This window comes from Taeniopygia guttata, chromosome 9 (assembly GCF_048771995.1).
Source record: "Taeniopygia guttata chromosome 9, bTaeGut7.mat, whole genome shotgun sequence".
NCBI lineage: Eukaryota > Metazoa > Chordata > Aves > Passeriformes > Estrildidae > Taeniopygia > Taeniopygia guttata.
This window is the reverse complement of record NC_133034.1, coordinates 26105701-26118295: the sequence shown is the minus strand read 5'-3', so window position 1 is coordinate 26118295 and position 12595 is coordinate 26105701. Positions and strand designations below refer to the sequence as shown.

At 48.5% G+C, this 12595-nt stretch overlaps 1 long non-coding RNA gene across 1 annotated transcript; it reads right to left on the bottom strand.

Moving 5' to 3' along the window:
• Positions 1 to 324: 324 nt before the first annotated feature.
• On the bottom strand, positions 325 to 1619 carry LOC140684724 (uncharacterized). The gene is made up of 3 exons (XR_012057432.1): positions 1565 to 1619; positions 1447 to 1482; positions 325 to 1365 (listed from the first exon to the last, which is right to left on the bottom strand). It is a non-coding gene; the product is annotated as an uncharacterized lncRNA (long non-coding RNA).
• Positions 1620 to 12595: the final 10976 nt, after the last annotated feature.

Genomic DNA, 12595 nt, shown 5'->3' with positions numbered 1-12595 from the left:
TGATATAGGCAGGCGCAACATAAGCACGTACAATATAAGCTGACAGAGGGAGGCGCAACATAAGCACATCCAATATAAGCCAACATAGGCAGGCGCAACATAAGCACATACAATACAAGATTACATAGGCAGGCGCAACATAAGCACATCCAATATAAGCCAACATAGGCAGGTGCAACATAAGCACATACAATACAAGATGACATAGGCAGGCGCAACATAAGCACATACAATACAAGATGACATAGGCAGGCGCAACATAAGCACGTACAATATAAGCTGACAGAGGGAGGCGCAACATAAGCATGTACAATATAAGCCAACATAGACAGGCGCAACATAAGCACATACAATATAAGCCAACATAGGCAGGCGCAACATAAGCACATACAATATAAGCCAACAGAGATACGATATAACTGAGGACTTGACATAAATCTCCAGAAGATTAATTTTTGAGTCCTATATCCTTTGAAAAGGCAGAAGCTACAGAACCACTGTGGTCACATGATGAGGATCAAATACATTCCATATAGAAGTCCCAGAGAATGGCTACCAAATGTGAGAAGGACAATGGATGAGAACATCTTGTGTACATCTTCTCGTCCCAGAAAGTAAATATGTAAAGATGCCGGAATAAGTGATATCCGGGAAGGTATGTGAGAAAACTATGGCCGATACGGCACAGAATGAGGCCGCTAAAGCACGGCAATGCGGCAAAGACCTATGATGCAGACAACATGACAGACAGAAGCGCAAACTGCCTGGCAGTTTCACCTTACGGACCCGAGATTCCTAGCCCAAGATGAGCCATGGGCTGATGATGCCAAAGGAAAGAAAGAACTACGGCACTAGCACATGATGATGAAATGTAACTCCTCTCAAGATGTTAGTGCCAAAGCACTTAAGAGGAAGCCTAAGAAGATCAGTAGGCCTAGAGAAGGAAGCGATGACTACGGGGTGACCATGGCGCCAGCTCCGGACGTGAAGGCGGGCTCCTCGAGTGAAAAGATCCACGATGACATCGAGAGTCGAAGAAGGCCGCCGACGCGAGCCTCGCGAGAACGCGGAAACCGATCGGAACTGCCCTGCCTGGCAAAGACCCCGGTGAGGCTGAGGAAAAACCCTCTCCCCTTGCTTCCGAGGGACCCATCCCGCTACGGGCCTCTTCTCTAAGCTAACACCAAATTGTCTCCTGTGATAGTAAAAGTTTTTCCCCTTCTCCCACCTACTGGCCCCAGCACTTAGCTTTTGCAAGACGACCGATGGAATCCAATGTCAGTCGGATGCGGGCGGCGACACGGTCTCTACGTCCGCTTCAGTGCTGCCGTTTCCAAACTTCAGCTACGTGCCTCTTCACGGTACCTAAGATAAAACAGAAAATGGAACTAGTGCCCACCAAAAGAGGAATCCCCAGAACTCTTACACACCGCTGCCCCAGCTCACCTGAAATCTTGACTCCACAGGCTGCCTGGAGGATACCTGCAAAATGAAAAAGGTACATGCTTAACATGCTGCTGCATAACAGTCACCTATGAGTGACCGTGCCTAAATGCCAACTCACCCGCTCGCCTCTGTTCCTTCACACACCTAGGGCAGTGACAGCACCTGCAAAAAAACAAAGCAAAAAAACCCACACTGAGATACTGTGAAAACACCATCCCCCTGAACCAAAAAGTACACCCACCCAGACCTTACGCTTGCACCCACCTGGCCTCGGATATCCGGACGAGAGGCATCTTGCGAGAGGAGTGCCTACAATAAAACAAAGTAACCAAGAGGGGATGCTTAGAATTGCACCAGAAATTGAGACAAGAGCCAGAACAACAGCTTCTGTCCACTGCTCACCTGGCACACTGGGCCTTGACTGCTCCTAGCTGCCCGGACTTCCTAAAATTAAACACAAAGACAAGCGCTGTAACACAGTCATCATGTAGGCTTCCCCTACAAACACAAACAATGACTGACCTTCTCAGGGAAACCCCCGACCGCACCAGGGCACACTGCCACAGAGTTAATCCATCTGCATCTGAAAGGAAGTTGGGAGAAAATTCAAAAAGCTGTTTGTTATTAACCTGTTAATAACTTAACAGGTCAAAACATCTAGTGTGAATTAAGGAATACTATCTTGAATGCAACTACATGCCCCACGCAAAACTGCAAATCTCTGGGACTGGTGCAATTACAGCAGGCTGTGAAGCAGGGCAGAGCAGCTCTGGGAGAAATATGTGCAGACACCCGTGATCCAGGACAGGACGTGACAAACGACGGGACAGGAGAGGGAGAGAGAGGTTTGCACAAGAAGAAGGTCTGCAAAGACCAAGAGACCCAAACAACCAAGAGTGCACCATAGACAAGTGACAGGACACACACCGGAACTGCTCTGCCCTGTGCACCTCAGCACTGAGATCAAAAGAAACACTTTCCCTTTAGGTGGACTATAGGAGACGCTTCTTGGACATCCCCATCTCTAAAACAGACACAAAAACCCCTTCTAGAAAGTCCCAACCCACCACCCCACTTCCATCCCCTCTGTGGGTCGTAACCCTCGACTTATCTTGCATGCATTCCGGAGATGTAAATCCCCTGTTGGCTGCAGAAGGACGCCGTCTGCCTGTCTGGTAAATTCCAGCTGTCACCTCTTGGTCTGCCCAGAGAAAGAAAACCAAACATCAGTACACAGTCTTAACAGCACATCGGACAAAACATGATAGTTCTGCTACTAACCATTCTCCTCAGAATGCCCGGGTTCTTGACCTGCACGCTTCAGGTCTGCTTGGATTCTGATGCCATCATTTCAGGGTACACCTAGGTTAAAATGAGACAAGGCGACATGGCATTGCTGAAACTCGAGTGGACTCACTCCCCCTCCCTACCTCCCCAACTCACTGCAATTCCTCGGCCATTCCTCGGGACTTCCCAGATGAGACCTGGAAATGCAAAATTGGAAGGCTCCGTCACAGGGTCCTGTAATACTTCCAGCGAGATCACAAGTGCATGAAACCTGGTCCATCAGCCAGTTGGTGACAGAGGTATTCGTACTCCGAGCCAATTCCCTAAAGCACAAAAATGAGGATGGATGCTTACAGTTGCACCAAAAACTGAAAGCCGAGTAAAAACAACTGCTTCTGTCCACTGCTCACCTTGGACACTTGGCCTTGACTGCTGCTATCTGCCTGGACCTCCTAAAATTAAAGGCAAAGAACACTGCTGTAACACAGTCCCCATTTCAGCTCTGCCTGCAAATACAAACAAATACAAAAACCCTTAGCCAAATACAAACAATACCCTGCTCATGGCAACAACCACCCCCAGAACTGGGGCCCTCTGCCACTGATTTGAACTGTCTGCATCTGAAAAGAAGTTAGGCCTAGTGTCAAAGGGCTGCAGGACAACTTAACAGCACCAAACATGTTATGTCAAGCTCCTAACACAATCTAGAGCCCAACTACACCCTGCATTACAAATTTCAAGTCCCCAGGAATTGGGCTATTACAGGCTATGCAGCAGGGCAGAGCAGCTCTGGGAGAAATACATGCAGGCACCCGTGATGCAGGACAGGACGTGACAAAGGAGGGGACAGGACAGGGAGAGAGATGTTTGCACAAGAAGAAGGTCTGCAAAGACCAAGTAACCCAAACAACCCAGAGTGCATCAGAAACAAGTGACAGGACACATACCGGAACTGCTCTGCCCTGTGCACCTCAGCACTGTGATCTAAACAGACACTTTCCCTTTAGGTGGTTTAAAGGAACACTTCTTGCACATCTCCGCCCCCAGAGCTCATTCAAAAGGCCCTCCATGTTCCTCGCCTTCGACCCCTCTGTGGGCCTTAGGCCTCGACTTATCTCTCAAACATCCGGGGATGAGAATCCATATCCTGTGCGAATGGAGGCTGCCACGCCTGCTAGGCATTTCCTATGGTCACCGGGCTGTGGTCCCTTGCTCACCTACAATCAAGAACACCAAACATCACTGCATGATCTTAGATGCACAATGGACAAAACCCAGCAATTCTGCTACTCACCATTCTCCTCAGAGTGCCCGGTTGCTCGGGCCGCACACTTTGGCCAGTACAGAGGCTGCCACCATCATCGCAGGTCCTGCCTGGGTTAAGAAGAGACAAAGTGACTTGGCATTTCTGAAACCTAAGAGGACCTTGGCTCCCCCTCCCTACCTTGGTGACTCACTGCAACTCCTCGGCCCTTGCCAAAGACTACCCGGATGCCATCTTGCAATACAAAATTTCAAGGCTTCGTCTCAGAGTCCTAAAATACTTCCAGAGGACTCACAAGCACAGGAAACAGAGTCCATCAGCCGGTTGGTGACGGGGGATTGGCGTATTCCGACTGCATTGCCTAAAGCACAAAAAATGAGAAACGATGCTTAGATTCGCACCAAAAACTGAAACCAGAGCAAAAATAACTGATTCTGCTCACCTTGGACACTTGGCCTTGACTGCTACTATCTGCCTGGACCTCCTAAAAATAAAGGCAAAGAACACCGCTGTAACACAGTCACCATTTAAGCTTCCCCTGCAAATACAAACAATGACTGACCTGCTCAAGGCAACACCCTCAACCAGGACTACGGTGCTCTGCCACAGATTTGAACTGTCTGCATCTGAAGGGAAGTTAGAACTAGTGTCAAATGGCGGCAGGACAACTTAACACCACCGAACATGTTATGTCAATCTCTTAATACACTCTAGAGCCCAACTACACCCTGCATTACCAATTTCAAGTCCCCAGGACTTGTGCTATTACAGGCTATGCAGCAGGGCAGAGCAGCTCCGGGACTCATATGTGCAGACACCCGTGACACAGGACAGGACAGGGAGAGAGAGCTTTTGATGAGAAGAAAGGACTGAGAGACCCAAAGAACACAGGGTGCAACAGAGACAAGTGACAGGACACACATCGGAACTGCTCTGCCCTGCGCACCTCAGCACTGTGATCAAAAGAAGCACTTTCCCTTTAGGCATCCTAATGGGACACTTCTTGCACATGGCCGCCCCCCAAAGCTGATTCAAAAGACCCTCCCAGCGCCTCGCTTTCATGCCCTCTGTGGGCCTTAGTCCTCGACTTAGCTCACAGGCATCTGGGGATGAGAATCCATGTCGCGTGCGAATGGAGGCCGCTTTGCCTGCTGGGCATGTCCTATGGTCAGCGGGCTGTGGTCCTTTGCTCAGCTACAAGCAAGAACACCAAATATCACTGCATGATCTTAGCTGCACAATGGACAAAACCCAGCAATTCTACTACTCACCATTCTCCTAAGGAGGCCTGGTTGCTCGGGCCGCACACTTAGGCCATGCTTGGAGGCTGCCACCGTCATCACAGGGTCTGCCTGGGTTAAGAAGAGACAAAGTGACTCAGCAACGCTGAAAATTAAGTGGACCTTGGCTCCCCCTCCCTACCTCGGCATCTCACCGCAACTCCTCGGCCATTGCCAAAGGCTCCCCGGATGCCATCTTGAAATACAAAATTTCAAGGCTTCATCACAGAGCCCTGAAATACTTCCAGTGGGCTCACAAGTGCAGGAAACCCGGTCCATCGGCCAGTTGGTGAAAGAGGCTACGCATACTCCGAGGGGATTCCCTAAAGCACACAAACAAGAATGGATGCTTAGAGTCGCACCAAAAACTGAAACCTGAGCAAGAAAAACTGCTTCTGTCCACTGCTCACCTAGCACACTGGGCCTTGACTGCTGCTATCTGCATGGACTTTCTAAAAATAAATGCAAAGAACACCGCTGTAACAAAGTCACCGCTTAGGCTTCCTAATGCTAACAATGCCTGACCTGCTCCTGACAACACCCTCACCCAGGACTGATGCCCTCTGCCACAGATTTGAACTGTCTGCATCTGAAAGGAAGATAGGACTAGTGTCAAACGGTGGCAGGACAACTTAACACCACCAAACATATTATGGCAATCAACGAATACAATGCAGAGCACAACTACACCCTGCATTACAAATTTCAAGTCCACAGGACTTGTGCTGTTACAGGCTATGCAGCAGGGCAGAGCAGCTCCGGGACAAATATGTGCAGACACCCGTGACACAGGACAGGACGTGACAAACGACGGGACAGGAGAGGGAGAGAGAGCTTTCGATGAGAAGAATGTGAGCAAGGACCGAGAGACCCAAAGAACACAGAGTGCACCAGAGACAAGTGACAGGACGCATACCGGAACTGCTCTGCCCTGAGCACCTCAGCACTGAGATCAAAAGAAATACCTTCCCTTTAGGTGGCCTAAGGAGACGCTTCTTGGACATCCCCATCTCCAAAACTGACTCCAAAACCCCTTCTGGGGAGTCCCAACCCAGCACCCCGCTTCCATCTCCTCTGCAGTTTTAGCCCTAGACTTATTTTGCACATATCTGGGGATGCAAATCCCCATTGGGTGCAGAAGGAGGCCACTATTCCCATCTCCAGGCCGTGGCCCCAACTTATCTTTTGGATGCCTGGTGCTATGAATCCATGTTGGACCTAAAATGAGTCTGCCTCGGAGGTGATCGCCTGTTAGTCTCTCAGTCAGCTAAAATAATGAACCTGAAAATCAATGGTTGAGTTTAGTGTTACATGGACCAAATCCCAATAAGTCAGCTACTTATCCTCTCCTGAGTGTGCCTGGGTCCTCAAGTCTCCAACTTCATCCTGAGTCTAAGGTATAGCTGTTATTAGAAAGGCAAAGTTACATGACATTTCTGTGAGTTCAGTGGATAAGTTTGTGTGCTATATGACACACGGATGCCTCTGCTATGCTTGTGAAAGGCCTTGCAAATAGACACCGTTTCTCACCCTACCGCCTACAAACCCCTACCACAGTAGCCCCTAACCAGGTATCTCTATCTCAGACATCATCTTTGACACAGGGCAGATCCCTTTTGTGACATGATGAATTTGCTGAAAAAATGTTGTACTCAACATGATCTGGAATTACAGGAAGCTACTCCCCCTTAAAAAAAAAAAAAAAAAAAATCAGAAAATACAAAAGCACCTTACCACCCCAGAATGCATAACCCCAAATCACAAACTTAAATACTCCCTGTGTTCAACGTTGTTTTCTTCACAGTATCTTCAAAGCCTCTGTTGCATTTAAAGCCCAAAAGAACAAGCTGGGATAAGCTGAAAGAGCCTCTTCACCAAAATGAGAGGAGAGCTCTTACCCCCACTGATCCCAGGGAGGGAATGAAGCCCCTTGAAAAGGCTGGGGTTAATATACCCCTGATTGGGCCCGCCTCTCATTCCCATGACACCCAGGAAAAGGGAGGGGGCAAACCCCACCGGGCATAAAAGCCCTCAGAGCAGCTACTGCTGTTTGGCTCCTCTGATTTGAATTCAAAGAGAATAAAGGGCTTGATATAGAAGAAAACTCTTCAAGGAAATGACAGCGCTTTCTTTTTTTGCTACAAATACTTGGAGCAAAAGGGCAAGAAAACCGGTAAGAAATAAAACTTTGTTTTTAGGCAGCGTTTCTAGATAAGTTGGATAATTTGCTGTTAACTTATATAATTAGTCCTCAGTGACTTCTAAGTAGTACTCAACGTGAGACTAAGGGTGGAGAAGAATACTAATTATACAAACGGTCTAAGACCCCTTGGGGCTACTAATTACGGCTAACTACATTATAAATAAATATAAGAAGATAAATAGGCTCCTGGGCAGCATAAAGGTTAAGTACATGCTAGGCTTGCCTTTCCCTGAGATATTTAGTCCTAGGGCACAGAAAGAAGTGCCCTGAAACGTAGTTTTAAACCCTTAAAATGCTGAAAAAGCATTTTAGAGGAGGCTCCTTCAAGTGAATCCTTTAAAATGAGGAAATGGGGAATTTACCTCCACTGAAATGGATACAATGGCAAATAAATGGCTTCTGCCTTTTAATTTAATCCCCTAGAATACTGGGAAAACAGAAGTTTTCCTCATTTTAAATCTCTGCAATAATGAAGACAGAGGGATCTTCCACTCAATCCAAGCCTTTAAGAAAGACGAATAGCTGGGCTTCCCCCTCAATTTAAGCCTTAGGACAACAAAAAGGGTTACCCTTAATTCAAACCCATAAAAAAACCTTGTCAAGGATTTCCCCTTCTATTTAAACTAGAAAATAATGGCAAATGGGGATTCCCTGTCAATTAACACCCCTAACAGCATAGAAAAGACAGGGCTTCTTTCAACCGAGACCATTAAAATTGCAGGGGAAGTGCATTCCCTCATGATTTGAACACAAGAAATAATGGAAAAGGAAGCTTTTTCCCATAAGTTAAACTCCTTCTGTCTTCATAACCCTGTCTTTTCTGGGAGTGCTGTGGAATGTCTGGGAGTTCTAGGGAGGGACTGACGCAATAAAAGGGGAAAGTTGAAAGCTCTCCCGTGGAACCCCACGTGCTGCCCGGCCTGCTCGGTGCTGCCCCTTGGCAAGAGGTCTCTTCCCTCGGCATTTTTTCAAAGGGACGCTCCGTGCTCAGGTGGGTCACACTGCTCCCCGGTCCCTGCTGGATGTTCCGACCGTAGTTCCTGGAGGGATGCTTGGGATACCCCTGTTAGCCCCTCTGGATTAGCAGCTCCCTGTGCAGGTGTGCCCAGGTAGCTGCACTGAAAGCAGCTGGTCATGTGGGGAGCTGCTACACCCCTGCTACAGTGGGGGATGAGGTGAAGAAAGGTCCTGCGGGGTGTTTCCTCCCCTACGCAGCCCTTTTTCAGCCCCTTAAACAATTGGGTGCCAGACTTTCATTTCCAAGATAATTAACAGTCTTTCCTCCATGTGTGCCCCTGGCCAACCAGGAATTGTTCTTCCGAAATTGCAAACGGTGAACGATTTCTCAGAGACCGCATCTGCCAACACCAGGAACTCTCACTGCCCTTGGAGAGCAGCATGCCTCCAGTGAACAGACATCGACACATGGGGAGGGTGAGGTTGGTTTTACAGGGAAAAATGGCAGAGGTCGGGTCACGAGGCCTGTGGCTCCAAGTAACTTTCTACATCTTCTCATTCCAAATGGCACAGGATTCATCCTGGAGCAAAACTGCTGCCAGCAAGAATTCTGCCTGCCCTGGCAGGAAGAAGCACCTCCTCCAAACTGACATCAGGAACTGGGGAGGGTGAGCTATGTTTCACAGAGAAATGGGTCTGTGATAGAGTCCACGAGCCAGGGGCCATGAAAGAAGGGCCGCCCCATGAAAATCTGAATGGAGAAGGATTTGTCCTGGATCCAAGCTGCTCCCACGTCTGATGGTTAAAGGGTTTTAAATCATGGGGATTTAGGGTTAAAAGGCAAATTAAGCTTAGTAGGCCCTGAAAAGAAAACTGCACCTGTGTAGCTAGTACATGATAAATGATATAACTGTGAGATGTGATGATTGTTTAGTAATTAAATATAATTACTATTTAGTCATAAGAATAATCATGAGAAACTGTGGTCAGGGACCTAAGAAAGATCACGAGAAACTCGTGTCAATGTATACAATAGAACAATATAAGTTTAATAATTAATATGTAAGTTATATAATGATAGAATATAAAATATGTTCAGCTCAAAAGCCATGTTGGAGTCAGATTTGGATCTGTACCCCTGATTCCCAGAGCTCTCAATAAAAGCACCTGCATATAATCATATCCCGTGATTATGTGTGTTCCTGAATGCTAACACGTTAACCAGGGGTTGCCTTGAAATCCCAAGCACAGCTCGCAAAATGACATCAGGAACCTGGACTGGTGAGTTTTCTTTCCCAGGGAAAAGGGCCAGAGTTTGTGCTCAGGGCCCTGCGGCCCTCAGCGGGTGGCTGAATGCAAAAAATCCGAACATCAAAGGATGTGTCCTGGACCCGAGCTGCCACCACCTCAAATATGTGCTGCCCTGACAGTCCCAAGGGAGCCCTGTGAACTGACACCAGGAACCTGTGCTGCAGAATTTGCTTTCACAATGTAGATATCCCTCATTCATTCCCAGGGCCCTGTGACCCCCCTGGGTTGTCAGGTCCTAAGTTTCCTTTTGCCTCCTCAATGTCAAAATGGCGCAGGAGTTCTCCCAGTCCGAATCTCCCACCCCCAAGTACTCGGGGATTTTTTTCATGCCAAATACCTGTTGCAAACTGACAGTACAAAGCTTGGGGCATGATTTTTTCTGTCTGGATTTCTCCTTGAGAAATCTGCCATCATATAACCCTAACCACAACCACTTTGCTTTGCTCAGAATTCACAACCTTCAGACCGGCAGCATGACACCTGACCCACTGGCCCTCCACTGGCACCTTCCCAAAGCATTCCACTGCATTCCAGTAGTACTCGGCATTTTCAGCGGGCATCCTGTCTGACCCACATCCTGACCCTAAAAATGCACCAAGGAATTCTAAAATAGCATTAGGAAGGTGTAACAATACTCTAAAAGACACCAGAAAAGTCTTAAAAAGCCTTCAAAAATCCCCTAAATATTCCTAATAGTCCCGCAAAAAAAAAAACCAAAAAACTCAAGGAAGCCTGCTCAGGCTCCAAGCCCCTTCCTGTTGCTCTCTAGCCCACAGATGTCATCCCTACCTTTTTGCAGCAGGTCCTGTTGTCCTCTGAGGGTTCTGGAGTTGTCCTGGTGCAAGGGTCGCTGCCCTGTCCCAGAGGTAGGGTTCCGGTGTGGTCTTGCTGTTAGGCTTGCTGTGTTGCGCTGCTGTTGTTAGGGGTGAAAAGGGAAAAGGCTGCTTAGGGTGAGGTTAGGGCTGGGGTGAGGGGTGATGCACCTGTACCCTAACTTGCCTCCTAAGCTGTAGCCTGTAGCCCTGATCTCCACTAGTCTGTCCAGCCCTCAAACCCTCTCCCTTTACTCCTCAACCTTTCCCTCTGCCTCCTAGCCCTCAGGCTCTGTGTGTCACCCTCAAGCCCCCCTTTGCCCCTCAAGCCCCCTCTCAGCTGCCCCTCAGCTCCTGTGTGCCACCCTTAATCCCTCTCCTTTGCCCCTCAGCCCCCAGCTTCTCTGTGTCACCCTCCAGCTGCCCCTGTCCCCCTCAGCATCTCTCTGTGTTACCCACTGTCCCCTCCCCCTGTTCCTCTCTCAGCTCCCAGCCTGTCACCGTCAAGCCCCCACAGTGCCCCTCAAGCTGCCCCTCAGCCTCTATGCCATGAAAAGACCCTAACAAACCATAAAAATGCCCTGACAAGCCCTCATCTTCAAAATGTCTTAAAACCCCCACAAAAACATAAAAATAGCCTCAGAATACCCTTAAAATACAATAAAAATACCCTACTTCAAAAAAAACCCTAAAACACCCCTAAAAATTCTCAAAGAACTTTTAAAAAAACCCTAAATACTCTTAAAAGAGCGCTAAAATCAGCCCCAAAATCCTTAAAACACACTGATAAGACCCTAAAAAAACATTAAATTTCCTCAAAAAACCTAAAAATACCCGAGTCCTAAGAGTCCTCCACATACCCCCAATAGTCCTAAAAAAGCCCTAAACAATTTTAAATAGTCCTAAAAAAGCCCCAAGAACACCAAAAAAAAAAAAAAAAAAAAAAGTAAAAATCCAATTGGTACTAAGAAAGATCTTAAAATAACTTTTAAAAATCTTTTAAAAGCCCTGAAAAAGCCCTAAAAGTATCCTAAACGTTTCCAGAAAGTTCCTAAAAAGCTCCTGTGAGAAAACCCCTCAAATATCCTCTAAAAACACTAAAAAAACCCACTAAAAAAAGTGCTCAGTCCCCAGGCTCTACCAGTCTCTCTCTAGCCAGCAAACATCATCTCTACCTTTTAGTTAAAGTCACTGCCTGCAGCTGCAGGAAGGGTTCTGGGGCTGTCCCAGCAGTAGGGTCACTCCATGTAGCTACTGTTGGGGAAAACTGGTGTTCTAGGGGTGCTGTTTGGGGTGAGCTTAGGGCTCGGGTGAGGGCTGCTGCTGTACCCTAAGCCTTCCCAGTACCCTATCTCCTGTCCTTTGTACCCCTAACCCTCAGTGTCAGATCTCCACTTGTCAAGTCCCACTCTCTTTGCCCCTCAGCCCACAATGTCTGTGTGCCACCCCAAGCCCCCGACACTGTCCCTTGGCCCCCTAACCTCCACCGTGCACTCCCCACCCAGGGAGGGGTGGTTTTGAGGGTGAGGTTAAGGGTGGTGTGAGGGCTGGTTCACCTGTCACCCTCAGGTACCCCCCACTTTGTCCTCAAGGCACCCCCTGCCTCTCAACCTCCTTGTGTCACCCTCCATGCCCCCACTGCAGCCTCTCAGTGTCTCTGTGCCACCCTGGAGCCCCCCTCTTAACTCCTACAGATCCCTTCTGCCCCTCAGCCTCCTTGTGTCACCCTCCAGCTCCCCACCGCAGCCTCTCAGCATCTCTGTGCCCCCCTTTTTACTCCTACAGACACCTTCTGCCTCTCAGCTGCCCCCACCCTCTATGCCACCCTCCAGCCCCCTGCCCTCAGCCCCAGGTTCCTTTGTGACACCCTGCAGCCCACAGATGTCATCCCTGCCTGTTTTATTTTGGTGTTGTCCTGCTGTGAGGGCTGCACTATCCCCACAAGTTTGGGCTCCCATGTGGTGCTGCTGGGAGTCACAGGTGGGCGGTGGGGGGAGTGAGGGATGGGGCAGGGGCAGGATGGGGAGGGGTGAAG